At 45.6% G+C, this 19959-nt stretch overlaps 1 protein-coding gene across 2 annotated transcripts in view; it reads left to right on the forward strand.

Annotated features, from left to right (window-relative positions):
- Positions 1–19959, forward strand: part of DNER (delta/notch like EGF repeat containing) — a 296928-nt gene that overhangs the window by 29842 nt on the left and 247127 nt on the right. The gene's annotated exons all lie outside the window — the stretch shown is intronic.

A 19959-nucleotide genomic window follows, 5' to 3' on the forward strand; every position in this document is an offset into this window, starting at 1 on the left:
TGTGTGTGTGTGTGTGTGTGTGTGTGTGTGTGTGTGTGTGTGTGTGTTTAAACCACAGATCGTGGCCCAGGAAAACTGGGTCGGGGCAGTACGCGTGAGTCAGGCAGGTCCCACTGCGGCTTTGTCCCTGTCTGGGCAACTGTGGGCAGGTTTCTTAGTGCTCTGAGCCTCCGTTTTCTCGTCCATAAAATAGAGCAACAATCGCATCCCCCTTGTAGGGGAGATTTCTGTAATAGAGACTATGAGAGACATAGGATGTGGCCAGATGGCGTACGCTTACTATAGTGTGATCAATTTCTTTTTATTCCTTCCTAGGGACACTGGGGAGCTTTGGGAACATTTACAGAGACCCCTTTTCTCTTCCTACCTCCATCCCCACCCCCCCAATGGAGCCTCAGTTGGGTTCTGAGGCTCATTGACTATTGTTGTGGTTATCTATTGGTGAGAAACAAATGACCCCCAAATGTCGCTGAAATCAACAATCATTTTATTTATTTGCTCGAGAATCTGTGATCCAGGCAGGGCTCATAGAAGCGCCACTGGCGTCAGCTGGGTCGTTGTGACTGAGCAGTGTGGCTGGCGTGAAAGGCAAATTGCTGCTGCCTTTCAGCTGGAAGCTCAGCCAGGGCCGCAGGCCAGGACCTCGCTTGTCCTCCACGTGACTTCTCTCTGCGGCCAGACGCAGCTTCCCACAGCGCAGGCCGTCCCAGGTGGGTTGGGCTTTTTGCACAGCAGCTGGCTTCTCCCAGGGTGGAAAAATCCAGAAACCTCCAGAGCCTCCTAAAGCCTAAACCCAGAAGGGGCAATGTGTCCCTTGCACCACTTGCTGTAGGTCAAGGCTGTAGGTCAGAGCTCCAGTCCAGATTCAAGAGAGGGCTTGAACGTGGAGGTGTGCTTCGACACTGCCACAGAAGAAACAGTTCCCCAAACCATCCCACGCATGATTAGAGTTCAGCTTCCCAGTCTCTGGGCATTAAATATCCCCGGCCCCCTCCCAACACACACACACACACACACACACACACACACACACACACACACACACACTGTGGCAATTAAAAATCACACTTACACATTACAGAAAGCCCCTGGTTGAGAGCCGCTGGTCACGTCTGTACGGGAAGGGCTGCGGATAGGCAGTGTGGTTGTAAAGGGAGCCTAGCAAGTGCATGGCCAGGTGAGTGTCCATGCACGCCTGGGTTGGCGTCGTCATCATCATTATCACCATCAAGAATTTGGCTTCTCTGCACTGATCTGATGACCCATTTATTTTCCTTTCCTTTCTTGTCCTTTTCTTTTTTCCTCAGGAAAATGCGCTTTGATTTCTAAACAACCAATTTAACAACATTTTAAACCCAGTGCATTTGCAAATGGAGGACAATGTAGACTTCTTTACCTTGAAGGCTCTTTGACATTGATAATTTATGGATTGGATAATTCTTGGCGAATGCTGGGTAACTATTAAGGCTAAGGTCGCTAGTAAGGAGGAAGCAAAATGTCGGAGGTTAAATATATTCACTTTGGAATTCAGACTACAGAATTCCTTCGAGGAGCATGATCTTAGGCAGATTACTGCTGAGCCTCCATTTCCTCAAACATAAAATGGGGGTAACTATATATCTGGTAGGGTGGCGTGGGGATTAAATAAATTATGTATAAAAGGTGCCAACTGGACCACCTTGCACCTGGTAGGTATTCAGTTGATGGAGCTCTTGTCATTGGTCTGGATTTTTTTTTTTTTTTTTTTTTGGTGTTGGTTTACTTATGGTAAGAGTCAAACTTCATGCTATTACATCTTACACTTTAGATGTTAAATAATTAGCCACCTCACAAAATAGATTTATTTCCCTAGTCTGCCTGGAAATTGCTGCCCATCTTTTCAGTTTTGTGGTTCAATCTTACGAAAAGCAGTAACATTTATAGTCACTGTCCCATCCTTATTGATAACCACCTTGCTCTGGTCTTGCTTTGTGGTCGAATTCTGTTATTATCCACCCTCTCCTTCCTTCCCGATCCTCTATCCTGCTTCATGGTTTTGAGATGAAGTGACAAGTGTAAATTTTTTTCTTTTTAACTAGGCAAAGAACTTTATTAACCTTGTTTCAAACTTTATTCCCAGGCTTCTTCAGCTTAATTAGCTGCAAAGAAAGAATTGTGTCTAAGCAAAAACCGAAAAGAGCGACAGTGTCCAAGGGGCTTGGGCTTATAAATTTTAGAGACCCACATTTTAGCAGCTCATGTACAACATTTTAAAAAGCGGCCATAATATAAAATAGCACCTCCCAGTAACTTCCTCAAGTTCTGTCTTCTTCAGAAGGTGACTCAGTTCAGTTTGCTCTGTTCTTGGAAGCTTCATCAAAATTCTCCACAAGATCTGGAACATCATCATCATCATCCTCCCTGGCAGCACGTGGTGCTTTTCCATCCACAGATGGTGTGGGCAGAGCTTCAGCCAGTCTCCTTAAACGAGTCACACTGCACCAAGCTGGTTTAAGACACGGGGTTTCTGGCAGCTGCTTTGTCTTGGCATGACCCAGAATGGTGAAAGGGTTTGCTGCCAGGGACGTCTGCACTTTAGGGTGGTGGAAGTGGATCCCTGTTCCTTGGTTTGTTAACATAATCCACTTCTTCAACAGCAGAGATATTGTTTACCTGTAGCTTTTTCAAGGAGAACTGGTTTTTTATCATCTGCTGTAGCTGTTCTGTGAGCCACCTTCTTTCCGCGAGCAGGCTCTCTCCTGGTTCACGACAGTTTCTTTTATCTTGTTGGAGTGGAAATGGGACCACATGAGGGATGAAGGTTGGCACTCAGGGGGCCTCCGGGGGACCAGCTGTGAGATTAGGTGCCCACACTTGAGGACTCAAGATCGACAGGTGTCACTTTTTAAAATGCCACTTGCAAAAAAAAAAATGCCACTTGTTCAGCTGATTATTATCAGTAAGAAGTATTAAGAACTAAGATTAGTGGAATCTTCATGAGTATTTAAATAACCTCAGGGAAATATTTGACTAGATAAGCAAACTTACCAGGCAAATGAAAGTTGCCCTTAGTTATAGTATTTAGGAAATACTGAGTTTTGTGAAGTTTTTTTTTTTTTTTTAGATTTTTTATTTATTTATTTGACAGAGAGAGACACAGCAAGAGCAGAAACACAAGCAGGGGGAGTGGGAGAGGGAGAAGCAGGCTTCCCGCCGAGCAGGGAGCCCGATGCGGGGCCCGATCCCAGGACCCTGGGATCATGACCTGAGCCGAAGGCAGACGCTTAACGACTGAGCCACCCAGGCGCCCCTGTGCTGAAGTTCTTGAGAGCAGCATAAATACTAGCCAAATTTTAATGAAAAAATTCTACGTATAAGATTTCTTAGGAAATTTCATTCTGAAGTCTGCTGAATTTTATACTGGCATTGGGGGAAAGAGTGTGGGATAAATTTATAAACTAGACTTGAAATATGTTCTCACCTGTTGAAATGTCATTTTGATTCTAAATGCAGTGGAGCCTTCAGCCGTGGCCTTTAGATTTGCAATTCTTGGAATGCTGTCCTCCCTTCTAGTGAGCCATCTCTCTCCCCTCTTCTTGCTTCCATTTTGAATGATTCTGTTCCCCTTTAATATGGTTTTCTCTGGAATATTTGCATAGCATCTGGCAATCTGTCGTGCCTGTTTCTAATTTCTTGAGATGACATTTACTAAACTTAAAAATATATAATTATGTTTTCATAATTATAAACATATTACTTGATGCATGATTTTGAGTGGAGGTATACTATTCTGTAACCTGCTTAATGAACTCCACTGAATTTGAATGAGGACTTGGGGTAAGGATTCACAAATTTTGAAAGAATAATGCTTCCTAGAGAAACCCGGTTAAACCTTTCTCATTCCCCTTGGATGGTGTTGCCTGGCTTATCCAGGACTTAGGAACCGAGCTGGGTAACTATAGTAAAGGATGTAGGGTTTACTTTAAAAATGGCCCAAAATGTTGATGATGGTTTTTGGTGTGACAGATTACTAGGAAGGAATTTACTATTTGAGGGAAACTATAAATCATGTGTTCTATACAGTACCTGATTTTGTGAGTATGGATTCTTTCCTCTAGGAGAGGACCAGACTCCTTTTTCTAGAACGTGACTTAAGGGAATAATGCCATGGTTGATAAAAAGTGGCCTTGAAACATAAGGAATAGCATGGAGGACATTAGGAGAAAGAAGAGAAAAATGAAGGTAGGGGAAATCGGAGGGGGAGACGAACCACGAGAGACTATGAACTCCAAGAAACAAACTGAGGGTTCTAGAGGGGAGGGGCATGGGGGGATGGGTTAGCCTGGTGATGGGTATTAAGGAGGGCACGTACTGCATGGAGCACTGGGTGTTATACGCAAACAATGAATCATGGAACACTACATCAGAAACTAATGATGTACTGTATGGTGGCTAACCTAATAAAAAAAAAAGTGGTCTTGACCTATTATTTTATCCCTATATACCTCAGAGTCAAGAGTTCTCTGTTCATTACTAATTGCCAAGTGCATCCAGTCTACTATTTTGCTATTATGGTGTCAAGGATGGGATGTTTGGGGTCTGTGACTTAGTGTTAGAACCTGGGGGTGGTCTGTTGTTTCTCAGGCATTCTGTATCCTTGTCCAGGTCAGTTTCCTCTTACAGTATTATCAGTGGTTTTCTGGAGCCATTCAGTCTGTGAGAGTTGATTGTTAAATTTTCAGGAATTTTGCAAGCCTGTTTTTTTTTTTGCTAACTTGAAATTAGCTAATGTTTAGGGAATGTTTATATCACAGAAATTAACAGAGGCTTCAAATCAGAGGTCCTTCCTCCCAGAGAGCTGGTTGTCAAACTTTTATCAGCACACCACTACATATATCTCTTCTTTGGGGACCCTATTATATTGTGGCTTAATATTTTCTTTAATTACTTGATGACTCCCTGTCTTCTCCGCTCCTGCCCCCTGCCAAAGCCAGGCTCATTGTGAAGGCAGTCTTCATCAATACGTCCTTACCTACTAACACAGTGCCCTAGCACATGGGAGGTGTTAAACGGATATTCACTGGCTGAATATATGCATGTCTTTTGGGACTGTTCTCTGTTCTCTACACATTTCCCAAGTTGGACACTTGCTGGAAAGAAAATTTATGTGACCATTACTTTCAACAGAAACAATATTGCTGAGAAAGATAAGCTATATGTAAAGTTCATTGTAAATGTTGTCAGTTTAAAAAAATGAGTTTTCTGACTCTTTAATTTTGCAGCTACTAATACGTGGTGTTGCTTCAAAGGGCACGTAGAGCTTGCTTGTCTGTCTTTCGTAGGGAAGTTGTCGGCTCCTGCCCGGCATTGGCATTCCACTGTCGGGACCACATTGTCAGTTCATCAGATCCTGCACTTGTGTGATACTTGGGCTTCTGAGAAAGGATGAATGGGCAACTACACGGGCACCTGCGGGACTCGGTTCTTCTCTGGTTATTACTGATTAGCAGGTGCATCTAGTCTGCTATGCAGGAACACAAGAATCACCAGTAATAATGAGATCCTTGGTCCACTCAACACAGGAATTGGCCAGTGAAGGCCCCAAGGGATATGCCATGGGGGAAGGAAGCCTTCTTTCCTGATGCAGTTTTAGGAATTAGGTCTTCCTGAGAGAGAAGCTTTCTGTGACTCAAGTGGCATAGTAATGTGTCCAGACTCTTCCTACACCCCTTTCTGTCACATACCTGGGACCATATCTTGCGATGAATGAGTTTTATACTATACGCTCTGTGAGCATTGCACTTTCTTTTTTTGTCTTATACTTGGAGTTGTAGAGGGTGCCCCCTTCTTCTACTATTTTAGGATTTGGTGAATGAATCAGAATCATTACTTCATGATTGTGTAGGTTTGAATCAGATGCCTTCTGATTCTTCGCAGTTGAGGGAGACTTTTGCAGCCTTTTCTCAAATGAGTCAGATTGCTTTCACCGCATATAGTTATGTACAACTGCACACCGTGACTCTCCGGCGTGGAAGTGAATCACCCCGTTTTTTATGTGAGGGGGCAAAGAATGATGGAATTGGCCTCAAGTGAAAGGTGTTGAGACGGGGGCCAACGTGTTTATGTGCCATGTAATGAGGCTCAGGTGCAAGAGAGTGACAGGTGGGCGAGCTAGTGCAGAAAAGTCAAAAGCAAATGGGGAGACAGAGTTGCAAACTGTTATCAAACACCAATGGACCATTAGACATATGGAATAAAGCATTAGTGGTTTTCGGAGATCTTGACATTTCTGCGGAGAAGAGCAACTGGACAATAAGGTACTGTTGAGGATGTGCTTATTTCGTCTGTTGAGACTGCTGTTTTTAACTGTCAGACTATCCTTGGACTGATGGCAAATGATTGTATTCTGTTTTCAAGCTGAACAAGAAAAGAGGTGGTAGAGGATAGTAGAGAGAGATGTTCCAAAGCTAGAGTTTGCACAAGTGAAGTCAGAAATCTATCCAGTTCTTTTGTAATGATATTTTTATATTAAATATGTGTTTTAAAATGCCATTGAGTACAAATTTTATAACTAGTCATCCCCTCCTCCTCTTATGTACCTTACTGTTTAGGCAAAAGGTGAAGGTTGATTCTTGGACTATAGTAGAGAGAAACGATGGTTAAAAGTTATTTGGATCCTTAAATATGTTCATGATTTCTTCCCCCCTCTCCTTCCTTCTCTGATATTTCTGTTCAGGGATGAACTTCAGGCAGGTGTTCACTGCTGACAGTGACATAAGCAGTGTCTGGGGGGCTGCTGTGGGGAGTGTGGGCAGGCGAGTATAAACGAAGAGGGGTTCTCACATATGGTAGAATGCTTCTCACGTCACGTGAGTGGTATCAGACTGAAATCCTGAGACTCTGTAGGGAACCCTCTGGAACCTGGAAAACCCTCACCTCCACTTGGGAGCAAGCAGTGTGGTCTCCTGCTCTGTGGATCCATCTTGCAAGAGACATAGATGCATTTTCAGATCCTTTCCCATCAAGCACTTTCAATGTCCTTCTAACTGTTTCTGTTGGTATCTTCCTGTCAATCACACCCCCCCTTTTATTATGACTTTCCCACTCAATGTCAATACAGAGTACTTGTGTGATAGACTACTTGTAGGTGCAGATATATGTTGATAGACTTTTATTCTGAGGCTCAGAATTCCAGAGGAAATGGGGTCTGGGTTAGTGGTTCAGATTTGCCAACTCTGCATGTGATTGTGTCAGGGCTGTTGAGAGAATCTGACGTCTCATGGCTGAAGAATGATGGTTTAGTTTTTGCACCACACGTATCACCCTCAGCTGCCAAATCTTTTCCGTTTTATCTGCCTGACTTCTCCAAATTTCCTTTGGTCACAGGATACTTTTAAAATTCACTCTACATGCAGCTAATTTCTATATTAAGCAATATTTTTATGAGGAAAGTTATAACATACAATGACTCGGGGGTGTCCAGGTTCAGTGTTACGTTCCCAAAGAATTCATGATGTGTACGTTTTCTCCTGCAACCTGGTACGTTAGAATCACATCAGAATCCCATGGAGCTGCTAAAATCGCATACCAATTCCACCTGAATCTTTGGGGGTAGGTCCTGGACATTCTAATATGCACCCACGACCCTGCCCTGGTGCTCAAGGATAGGTTGACCACAAGGTTGTGAACGATAGTTTGCTTCTTAAATATAGGAACCAAATACAAACCAAAATGAGAAATCGTCTGCATCTGTTTCCCAGGGCTGCTGTAGCAAAGTACCACAAATCATGTGGCTTAAAATAATAGAAACAATGGTCTCACCATTCTGGAAGCCAGAAGTCAGAAATCAAGGTGTTGGCAGGATTGGTTCCTTTATGAGGACAGTCTGGGTGAATTCCAGGCTTCTCCTCTAGCTTCTGGTAGTTTGCAGGGCAACCTTTGGCATTCCTTGGCTTGTTGATACATTACTACAATCCTCTGCCTTCATGTGGCATCATCCCTGTGACTTTTCACATTGCCTTCCCTGTGTGCATGTTTCTTTCTGTGTCCTGTGTTTTCCCCCCCTTTATGAGGACACCAGTTGGATTGGATTGGAGCCTACTCTAGTGACTTCATATTAACTCTATTACCTCTGTAATGACTCTATTTCCAAATAAGGTCACATTCTTAAGTACTGGGGCTTAGCATTTGACATACTATTTTTGGGAGACAGAATTCAACCCCTAACATTTTTCCCAGTTATAGTAACATTAAGGCTCAAGGAACTATTGGGGTATTTCCATCATGTGGTGGAAGGAATCCAGGAGTCACTGGGAAAGCTGTTGGGAAGAATGGAGGACTATTTAACAAGGGTTTTAAGGAAATACTTGGGGAGGAGTGAATGGTTGTTATAGTGTTGGATGACCCAGGCCTCAAACCTGGTCATTGTCATGAGTGGTTTTGGATGGGGACTCCCAACATGCATGAGTTTTGACATATGCCATTTTGTGCACAAAGCTCCTTATGAGGCTGTTTGAAACTCAGTTCTCAAATTGACCTGAGAACAAGAGTAAATGTGGATGTAGCTGACACTTTGGCAGGATCCATGAGCTCTTTTCCTGTGTACTACAGATGGAAAGGGGGGACAATGGGTATCAGTTAAATTAACCTTCAGATTGAAAATGAGGGTAAGTCTCCCCCAGCCTGCATAATATGAAAGTCACAGTTACAAAAAGTTTTTTCATTTGTCAGGGAACAATCATGATGAGATCATGGATACCTAGTTATCACTTTAATCCTTCCCCAAATTTTAGGATCCTGATAGCATGAATGTGATGATGGTGTTGCTTCTGAAAGCAAAAGAGCACATCTTTGTCTTTTGCCTGTGTATTGAAGATAATAATACTTTGAAACATCAGACTCCAGAGAACCTTTTGTTTGAATATTACAGCCAACATAGACTTAAAAAATCATTGTCATCACGTATCTACTATATTTCTGAAGAGAGTGGTCATGCTCTTCAAAGTCTAGCTTCCTGGAGCAGTGGGGTAAAACGTGGCTTTACTCCCTCGTCTGTTCAGTTCTGATCTTCTGTGTTGTGTATAAAATGAGAGTCAAGGGAGGGATCTGGAACCTTCAAAAAACAAGAAAAAGCCCTTGAAATCTGTTATGATGGTAGAACTTGAATGGGCACCCCGCAGCTCAGAATTTCTTATACCAGAAGGATTTAGTTTATATTATTTCAGGAAGACAGGAGGGAGATGTGTTATGTTGGGTGGAGATGCGAGTCCCTGTCTACCAGCGGCAGAAGCTCTTCTTGGCTGGGTGAGCCAGACCAAAATGCCTCTGATGTGAAAGAGACCGGGACAGGAAGCGGTGCCAAGAAATCCTCCCAGAGGGCAGATGACCAACTGATGCAGAGACTGACATTTCACAGACCAGATTGGACAGATCAGATGGTGAGTTTGGAGAGAAGGTTGTAACGGTGGCCTTCAAGAGGCAGATGAGGAAGAAGGAGCCCCAATGCCATGAGCATCCTGGGGAGTGGAGGAGGGCAGAACAAGAATTCTTTAGGTCACACTGTGTACTCAGTGGGCCAGCATCGAGGTTTCAGTGGAAATCATGCTCGAGAAAAGCGGAAGTGAGACTCACGTCTGTACACCCACCTAAATCAAAGAGCAGGTACACCTGAAGGCTGGAAATTATTATGAATATGGCAACCGGTGCTATATCAGGGGTGAGGGGAATGTGTCACCTGCCTTCCCATGTTCATAGCTCTGTGATCACTCATGAAAGGGAGGGGACAACACTTCCGCAGGAGAATTTCAAGTCCATCCTGCAGTGACTTCTGCCAAAAAAAAAAAAACAAAAAACCCAGTCCTGCCTCCCGCCCCAGCCCCAGATGGCCTTGTCTGCAGACTTCCCCTAGTTCCTCATTAATCATACACACAGATGACTCAGGAATCCTTTGGGGACCATCTCCGAAGTTCTCCTCCGGGGATACATGTCTGTAGGTCTATGCAAAACCATCTCGCATCCAATTTTATTGTTTGGGGAGGAGGACTTTGTTCAAGTGGCTAAAAACGGAGAAGGGACGGTGTCCTAAAAAGAACAGTCCTTTGTCGGAGCAGACCTAGCCACGTGAGTGTAGGATCGAGAGCATTAGCATCAAACCGTCCTGCACAATGTAACTATGTGACTCGTTTTTCATGCCCATAAATCCGATTAAACCGTCACTTACCCCCTACATGGCAGACGCGGTTTCAGAAGCACTTCATCCTCACGGCAGCTGTCTGAAGTGGGGAAGGATCCCCCCCCCCCCCCCACAAAGGACCGTGGCTCAGAAAGGAGAGCGACGGGGCTGGGACCTCACAGGAGGTGCATTTTCGCCTTGGGGCTGGGGCCCGGGGCCCGGGGCCTTCGGAGCGCAGGTCCAGAGCTCTCCGCCACACGCAGCGTGGCCAGCTCTCTCAAGGGTCCAGGCGGCTGGTTCTGAGGCCGTCTCTGGGATGGTACCTGCACGTGTGGGAAGTGGGCAGTTCACGGCCGCGTCCTTCGCTTTGTAACTCTCGCGAGATGTCCCGGGAGCCCTGGGAGTCCTGCTGCTTGGACACCTGCTGAATTGGCTCCCCTTGGACCCTGCGGTTCTCGGCTCACCAACGTGTCCCCCTCCCCCGCTCGCTTGCAGGTGGGCGCAGGCCCTGGGAACTCCTGGGGCCTGGAGGAGCTGGGTCTGGTTCCTGGGTCCCGCCATGCTACCCCCACCCCACTGATGCCATAAGAGGGTAAAGAGGAGAGGCAGTCAGAGCAGTGGCCGGAACAGGGACCTGTTGGTCACCTCCTCTTTGAAGTGGGAGCCACCGTGGCTGAAGGAGGGCTTGAGTGCTATCCCTTAATAAGATAACAAGATGGCTTGCCCGTGATTAGCCCAGAGGGACCTGCTGAGCAGGGAGAGATCAGGAGCCTGTGTCCGCAGGGATCCCCCTTTGTCCATCCTTTGTGCTTTGTTCACCTGTAAGTCAGGCTGGCTTCTGGACAGTAATGAGGTGTAAACCGGACAGCTGGGATGAGCTTCCTGTCCAGAGTTTTTGAACTGAGCCAAAGCGAATGCAGGTCTAGGATCGGAGCCGGCAGCACCTGGGGGTTTGTGGGTGCTGAGGGTGGCAGAGAGTGGGGACCGATGACAAGGAGGCAGGAAACGGGTCTGCTTCCGCTCATGCTGACCTCAGCTACTGCAACCCAGAACTTCCCCTCGGATTGGCCCTCTGAAACCCAAAGACTCCTTCAATGGGCTTTTTGACTTGTCCTCATGAGAGGAAGGTGGCTTTTGGTGGCTTATGTTGTATGGTGCGGGACGTGCCTTACCCTACAGTGTACTTTCAAACTTAGGATTATTAGCAGCTCCTCCCCCATCACCATGAACATGAACATGCAGGCCAACCTCTGTGTCAACAATTCTGATAGGCTGCCTGTGTTTTGAACAATGTAACAGGATTGACACCTTCCAGAACTATGTGATTTTTATATAAAAGATGAACGTTTATGGGCAGATGACTAATGCTGATGGCTTGGTGAATGTCCTTCATTTCTTAGAAAGCTTTCCTTCAGGTGCCCTGGGACCCTCAAGGAGTGAAGACAGAAGTCATCATTTGCAATCTGCTTTACCTTTGGTCTCTGTGTTTTGGAAATAGACACGCCCTCTGGTTTCTTGACAAATGTTGGCCAAATAAAATCTGATAGAGCAGGTGGACAGTAAGCTCTGTGAGAGCAGGGTCCCCTGGGGATTATCTAGCTAGTACTGTCACTATGGGAGCTCATGGTTATTTGTGGATAGATGAATGAATGGCGACCTGATTAAGGCATAACCTGAGCAAACCTCTCCTCCAGGAGAGGAAAGCACGAAGGTGGGAGACGGATTTGTGCCACTTATTAGTTCATGAGAGCAAGGGCTCTGGACCAGTCCAGGTTGCATACAGAAACAGATGACATTGTCGAGTTTGTGTCATTTGATAAGAGTTTAATAAAGGAACTATTTGAGTTGGTTCCCACAGAAGTGGGCAGGTGTAGGAAAGCCAGCAAGGGATGTTGCACTGCCCCAGAACAGCTCTTCTGTTGCCCCAGCTCTGACTGCTGAGGGGACCAAGGAGCTGGAGCCGCTCTTGGAAGCCAGAGACCAAGCACATTGTGTCAGGGGATGGAAGCAGGGAGACCTTTGGTGGAGGGAGGCGGCTAGCCTAAGGTGACTTGCAATGCGGCGCCAGGGCGACAGATGACTTTCCTTACTCTGCTCCCTCCCTGTGGTCCCTGACTCATGCATCCTGTTGGCTGAACCCACCTCATGGCCAGAGGCCAGGGGGCTGGTGGATGAGCCGGCATGTGCCAGCCCCCAGCTTAGGGCAGGTGGGGGAGGATGGAGCCGGCACCTGCACGGTCTGTCAGCGTGTGCATAAGTCTCTTCTGTCGATGACAGATTTGAGCAGCTGCCATTTGGTGCCTTGGTCTCCGGCGTTGTGCAGCTAGACACTGCCTGGCATTCTGAGTCAGGGACTGGTCAGTGACAGGGGTCCCCAAGAGGTCCTCCTGCTCCCGAGGGCAGCATGGCACAGCCCCCAAAGCATGTGGCTGCTGGGTGAAGGAAGAATTAGCAAATTGTTGGTAGTCCCATGAAAAGGTCTTTCTTTCTTTCCTACTTTCTTTCTTTCATTTTTTTTTTAATTCAACTGGTCCCTTTTTTAAAGTTTTTATTTAAATTCCAGTTAGTTAGCATACAGTGTAATACTAGTTTCAGGTGTACAATATAGTGATTCAATACTAACGTACATCACCCGGTGCTCGTCACGAAAGGTGCACTCCTTCATCCCCATCACCTATTTAACCCACCCCTTCACCGAGATATATAAAGAACTTATAAAACTCAACACCCGCAAAATGAATAATCCAATTAAAAAATGGGCAGAAGACGTGAATAGACATTTCTCCCTAGAAGACATCCAGATGGCCAACAGACACATGAAACCATGCTCAACATCACTCATCATCAGGGAAATGCAGATCTTAAAACTACAGTGAAAAAAGTGGCTGCAACAATGTTTCCTGTCCCATTGACTTTTCTAGAAACTTGCCACTGGTTCAGTTTATGTCCCTTCCCCTTAAACATGTGCAAGCCTCGTGATTGCTTCTGTGAAGAGAACACTGGAAGTGTCATGATGTGACTTCTGAGGCGAGGTTAGAAGAGATTGTATAGCTTTCCCCTCTCTCTCAATCTCCCTCTCTCTCTCTGTTTCTCTCTCTCTCTCTCTCTCTCTCTCTCCTTATGCCCCTTTAGAGTCCTCAGCTGCCAACTTGACTCCTCCAAGGCTGCCATGCTAGAGAGCCCACAGACAGAGATGCCCAAGGGCCGGCTGTCCTGGCCCCAGTTACTGGAATTTTCCTGTCCCAGCAGTGCCAGACAGGGGACCCCACGAGCCTGTGTGTGATTCCAGCCCCAGCTGACCACTGCGCTCGTGCCAAGTGGAGCAGAGAGTAGCTCTTCCTGCTGAGCCCTACCCAAATTATAGATTTGTGGGCAAAACTGACCTTGTCATGACTTTAAGCCTCCAAGTTTGGCGTAGTTTGCTCTGTAGCAGTAGATAACAGGAGTAGCCTAAGAAGCCCCTAGTTGAAGTTTGGATTTCCTTTCCTCTTATCTCAGTGATACATTTCTGCACATTTGTCGGACTCTCCTTCCACAAACCAGAGAACTTCAAAGTCTAATAACCACTAATATTTTTGTAGCATTTCTATGTGACAGGCACTGTACTCAGGGCTTTACCTGTTATTTCATGTGAATTCTCACAGCTCTGTGAGGTCTCCCACTGCTGCCCCCCTTCGTATAGCCAACGAGGATGCTGATGTAGCGAAGAGGGCAGTTATTATCCACCCAGAGTGAACCTGGCAGCTTGACCCCAGAGCACATCTGTTTTTTGCTTGTGGAACCTTAGAAATAGAGTTCTCGGGGGGCGCGTGGGTGGCTCAGTTGGTTAAAGCGTCTGACGTCAGCTCAGGTCATGATCTTGGGGTCCTAGGAATGAGCCCCATGTCGGGTTCCCTGCTCAGCGGGAAGCCTGCTTCTCCCTCTGCTGCTCTCCCTGCCCATGATCTCTCTTTCTCCCTCTCTCTGTCTCAGATAAATGAATAAAAATCTTAAAAAAATTTTTCATTAAAAGAAAGCAGAGTTTTCCATGAGGCCTGGAGACTGCAGCCAGTCATTCAGTGGGTATTTATTTATTTATTTAAAAATATTTATTTATTTGACAGAGAGAGAGAGAGAGAGAGAGACAGAGTGAGCACAAGCAGGGGGAGTGGCAGACAGAGGCAGAGGGAGAAGCAGGATCCCCACAGAGAAGGGGGAGCCCGATGTGGGACTCGATCCCAAGACTCCGGGATCATGACCTGAGCCGAAGGCAGTCGCTTAACCAACTGAGCCACCCAGGTGCCCTCAGTGGGTATTTAATGGAGCATCAGAGGACTTCAGATGCCGCGCTTGGTGGCGGACAAAGGGCTGTGAACAAAACAGACGAGACTCCTGCTCTCTTGGAGCTTGTCTTCTAGTTCAGGGAAGACGGGTGATGCGTGAATAAACAAGACCGTAGCAGAGAGTGGGACGTGTCATGCGAATTGTTAATTACATGAAGATGACGACATAGAAGGTGCCTGGTTGTCCACACTGGATAGAAGTGAATTCTGAGGAGCCAAAGAGAGGAGCTTTGGAAAGATCGCTCACAGAGAGAGGGACTAGCTTGGGTGGCCTTACGTGGCATGTTCAAGTACTCAAAGGAAAGCCAGGATGACTGGAGCGGATTTGCACCTGCAGCCTATCGATGAGTGATGGGTGTTTGGACAGCAGCTGAGGCCTCTTCGTGCACTGGTTATTGGTCAGCTTGAGCAAGGCCCAACTTCACAAGGGCCCTTTCAACTAGAACGGCGGGTGCTGGGTACAGGAACTGTGGATGCTGTCGTGTGTCTGATCCTTCTGTTAACATTGTTAGTAGACATTTTGTTTTTCTGATTATAAAAGTAACACATGCTTATTATTAAAAAATTTGGAGGTAGAGAGAGGCGCCTGGGTGGCTCAGTTGTTAAGCGTCTGCCTTCGGCTCAGGTCATGATCCTGGGATCCTGGGATCGAGCCCCGCATTGCTCCCTGCTTAGCGGGAAGCCTGCTTCTCCCTCTCCCACTCTCCCTGCTTGTGTTCCCTCTGTCGCTATGTCTCTTTGTCAAATAAATTAAAAAAAAATCTTTAAAAAAATTTGGAGATAGAGGAAAAAGTGTCAAACAGAAGAAAAAAGTCCCCCACAAGCAGCCACACATCTTGCCAGTCTTTCTACCATACCTTGTTTTCAGAGTTGAGATCAGATACGTGCTGTCTCACACTGTAGCCAGCAGCCACATACGGCTATTTAAATTAATATTGAATGAGTTGCAAAAAAATAAAATAAAAAATCCAGTCCCTCGGTCACAGTAGCCACATTTCAAGCACTTGGTAGCCACATTGGCTGGTGGCTGCCACATGGATGGTGCAGAATAGAATATTGCTATCATCACAGAAAGTTCTCTCGGATGGCGAGGTGCTAGGCACAATCCCACTTGTGCGTTTTTAAGTGTGTGTGTGTGTGTGTGTGTGTGTGTGTGGTGTGTGTGTGTGCTTTAGTGTATTTGCGGTTCCTACGAAGTCTTGACTTACCAGGGAATTGATGTCACCTACTGTTTATTTAGGTATCAGTAGCTTGTTCAATAACAGTAGCTTCTCTTGATAGGGTTCCAGGTCCTTGGAGAACCCCATGGAAAATCTGTTTTGCTCCTCCAGTCAAGCTCATCTGATGTTTAGAATGCTCTAGATGTCTTTTCCCAGGGGAGCAAGCCAGCTTCTTCCCCAGAATCTTTGTCACCTGCTCCAAGAGATGATGAATAGGCTTGGCTGGGGATTCCTTTTCCTGCATTGCCCCATGTGGCCTCCGATACCATGAATCCCCAGCACACAGGTGTTCTCATGGGGGCAAGGAGGTTCACTACCTTTGGCCGTGTAGGGACTTAGTGAGGGGCCCTCCCTGGTAGAAGCAAGCTGGAGTCCGCTTGCACTCTGTGTGGCCGTTCACCATGCCGGCTCACCCCTGCCCCGTGCTCGTGCATCCGACCTGGATTCTTTGAGTGACCTCAGTCTTTGCCGTCCATAAATAATCCTGATTTCCTGAAGCCTGGTGAGGATTGTTGCAATGCCAATTTTGGAACTTTAATAGTTTCTGAATGAGGTAGGGTCTCCAGGGGCTCTTCCTTGACCAGAATCTGGCTTAGAAGCTTTGATCTGAAGGGAAAATATAGACACAGTCCTCTTCAGCCCGAATAAGCGTTGGTGTGCTTGGGGTGATCATAACTGTTCCTGAAATGGCATAGCCTGTGTCTCATGCTCAGTAAGAACTCTACACCTGTGTTTCATGGACATTTCTTTTGGCAAAATTTAGTGATCCTTTCCCCCATTTCTTCCTTTCATGTCTCAGTTACTTTTCAGGTGTGTTCTTGTTTTGTTTTGCAAATACGTACCCTTTCCAGATGGAGATGTTAGAAGCTGCTCCTTGACTTACGGAGACACCAAGTGATGCACACAGTCTCCGTGGGCACAGTCTTTCCTTGGGCGAGTATAAAGACAGATGAGGTGAGCGTCATGTGGGAGTGTCATGGGCATACATCATCCCACAGTGTAGCTTACAGGAAGGCCTCTCATTAGGAGGCCGAACCAGCAGCATCTCCGCTATGTGTTCATGTCTGAATGGCGGTGGACCTGGTCATGAGAGCATGGCTACAAACTCTGCTCAATTCTGTAAAATGGGCCACATCTGGATGAAGCGAGAGACCCCCTCTGGCATGTGTTTGGGCCTTAAATGCTCTCAAGGCAACAACACATCTCTTTTGTTGGCTGTCATGTGGCATGAATTCTCTGAGCACGCGAACCCCAGGAACATAGCTGCTGACATGTGGTCTCCACTGGGCTCCTTCATGGCCAGATGCACAAGTGGGCTGTTCACCTTCCCAAGTGGAGGCTGGGGCTTGTTGTCACTATGACCGTTGGAGAGAAAATGATCACATTCTGCTGGTTTCCAGACCTACCTACTTCCCTCCTTCCTTCTTTTTTTCCTCTTTCTCTCCTTCCTGCCTTTATTACATGAAATTTTTATTTTCTGTTTTTATTATAAACTTAATAGAGTCTTGTTGTTGAGTTGAGTCACATGGAACTCTCTGAGCTTTCACTCAGACAACGCCCTTGTCAGAAAATGTTCTGGGGGTTAGTGACAAGCATAAGGGACAGACAGCTCTTAAATGACTGTCACTCACTGGGGCACACACTATGTATGGTACAACCATGACTCCAATTCTGGGAACGTAAAACCAAAACCACTTAAAGAATAAAAGTACTCATAGTGAACATCAGCAGCATCCCAAGTTACACCTGACCCTAGGGCAATTTATATAATAGTCATTAAAGATGTCGGTTTGCTCCCAATGATGTTTTGATTAAAATACTATGCTCCGCATTCCCAAAGGCAATGGTTTGTTAGAAACTCTTCTGCAGCCTTGTACGTTGTTCCTCTCCCCTGCCCCCACCCATCTTTCGGTGAGCCACTTTGCAGAGTGGTCAAACCCAAACCCTATTTTGGGCACACGCCCTTCTGCATCTAGATGGACAGTGCTGTACAATCCTTTCGACTCGTTAGTTCCCCCAAAGGGCATTCTGTCACCAGTGAATGCTGGTGGGCCCTTCAGATGCTGCAGTCCTGCTGATGAAAAGAAATAGTGGACAGGAGCCGTAATCTAGGCCATGTGTGACAGAGTGGATGTTTGAATGACCCTGGCTGCTGAAATTTTCCATGCCTTTGATGTAGAAGGAAGTCACGGGCAGCTGAGTACTTGCTTGAGCCTTTGACAGTATGCAGGCTATTTTAGAAACGGTCTTAGTTTAACCTTCAGGCTTTTTTTGAGGCATGTCTCCCCAAGGATATCGGGTGGCCCTCTGTCAGGGCGACTCTGATGTTTTCCTGCCCAAACCAGACCTTTGTTGGCTTTATCCTCAGAGGAGTAGCATTAGGTTAGTTCCTTCCAGGTGCCTGCTGGTGGCCTCCATTTTGACTCATCGGACATATAGCTCCAGGCAGAACGACTGATATTAGAGGGAGCTATTCCTGTAGCAAGTCACAGAAGCGTTGTCCTGCACTGCTATTTTTCTAGTTCCCAACAGAACTGTGTTCATAGAATGAGGCGAATACTATGCCCTCAGTTTTTATCAAGGGTCATGGTAAGAAATGGCTACATGGGTTTGTACTCTGTGTAAAACATTTGTTGAGGATGTTATCCATCATGTTAAATGTCTAATATAATGATATGCATGGAAATTTCCTTTTTGTTCAGAGCTGGGGAAATTGTATCTCTACAGATGGATTTGTATGATTAAAATCAGATAAAAACTACTTAATATATCATGTTTCACCTCATGCTTTGGTTGCTATGAAGCTCAGAGAGAATTTTTGTGCTCAGTTGAAGAAACTTTATGTTTAGTTTTTAAAAATATCATTCCCACCCTTCTTTACCTTTTATTATTTGTCTCTTAAAGTTACTGATAAAATATTTTGAGGGGCTTGCTCTTCTGTAATCATGACTCTTACGGTGTGCCATATCAAATTGTTTTTGGAAATGGGAATGGGAGAGATACCCATGATCTGTTCTAGAATTTCCCCAATTGCTCGTGATTTGTGATCACCATTAGTTAGGGAGGGAGCTTGGGGGGGATGGGAAGAGGATACAACCTGATTAAAGGAAATTATGAACCACAGAGGGAGGTGCGACATTAGGTGGTCATGAGATGAGCAGTTCGGTCATCATGGAGAGTAACAGGAAATGAGCTAGGAACCCCCTGCTAAGATGGGATAGGGTGGGGTCTAAGAGCCTGGGTTTGAAGACCAAGTCCATTTATGACTAGGTTAGGTGGGCTCTGAGAAATTTAGGTTTTTGAATAGAGGCTGGATAAGATGAGAGTGTGATATAGAATATTTATCTGACATGTGTTGATTGGCGTTGAGATAAGAAAGATCAGATTAGCTGAAAGATCAGCTAATAGGAGCTTGCAGAAATTTAGGCACGCTTGATAAAGACCTAGAGATGGAGCGGAAAGAACTTGCAGAGATGGAGAAGGAAAGAACTCTGAGCTACGATGTAAAAATAGAAAGACCCAGAGCATTTTTGACTCTCATTCAACTGTATGTCAAAGATGATCCTAGAGCTAACGGTGCCGGCAATTTCTATCAGGCCCCATTGTAGTCTGACTTCGAATCCAGCTAGGTGCTGCTTTGGTAGAGTGTTTCCATCTAACCCTGTGTAGGGTTAAAATATGAAACACTGACATTTTGGCATTCTTTGCTGTTGCTGTACCATTGTATTATAACTGTTTGAGGTCAATGCATAATTACATATTTAAATATTTAAAAAATTACAATGCTGATTATATATCCCTCCAATATTATATTTTATTATATTTTCTAATGTTTTAGAGGATCACTAAAATATGTTAGAGTTATTGGCTGTTTTAAATCCCTATTTTTGGTTGCTTGCCCATTTCCTCTGTGACTGTGGAGCTGTGTGGTCAGCCAGCTCGGTCTGTCATCTGGCTCGAACGTTAGTGGCATTGGTGACCAACCCTTGGAACATCGACTGGCTTTCTTGGAATCACCTGGCACAAAGTTTTTTTCTTTTGGATCCTTCTTTAATTAGTATCTTAAATCTGAAAAGGTTTGCTGTCTGGAATTCATTTTCTTACCTTGATGACTTTTCTTAGGATCTCCCCCTTGGGCATCTGGTGATGGCCTCTTTCTTACTTTTCACAAACTTTCGGAATCAGATCCAGCTGGACATTAGGCTTAACAATTGCATTTCCCGCAAGAAAACTACATGGCATTCATAGTGCTCAAAAACATGTGACC

The sequence above is a fragment of the Callorhinus ursinus genome, unplaced genomic scaffold, assembly GCF_003265705.2.
Source record: "Callorhinus ursinus isolate GAN/ISIS: 27379988/994484 unplaced genomic scaffold, GSC_fseal_2.0 scaffold2, whole genome shotgun sequence".
Lineage (NCBI taxonomy): Eukaryota > Metazoa > Chordata > Mammalia > Carnivora > Otariidae > Callorhinus > Callorhinus ursinus.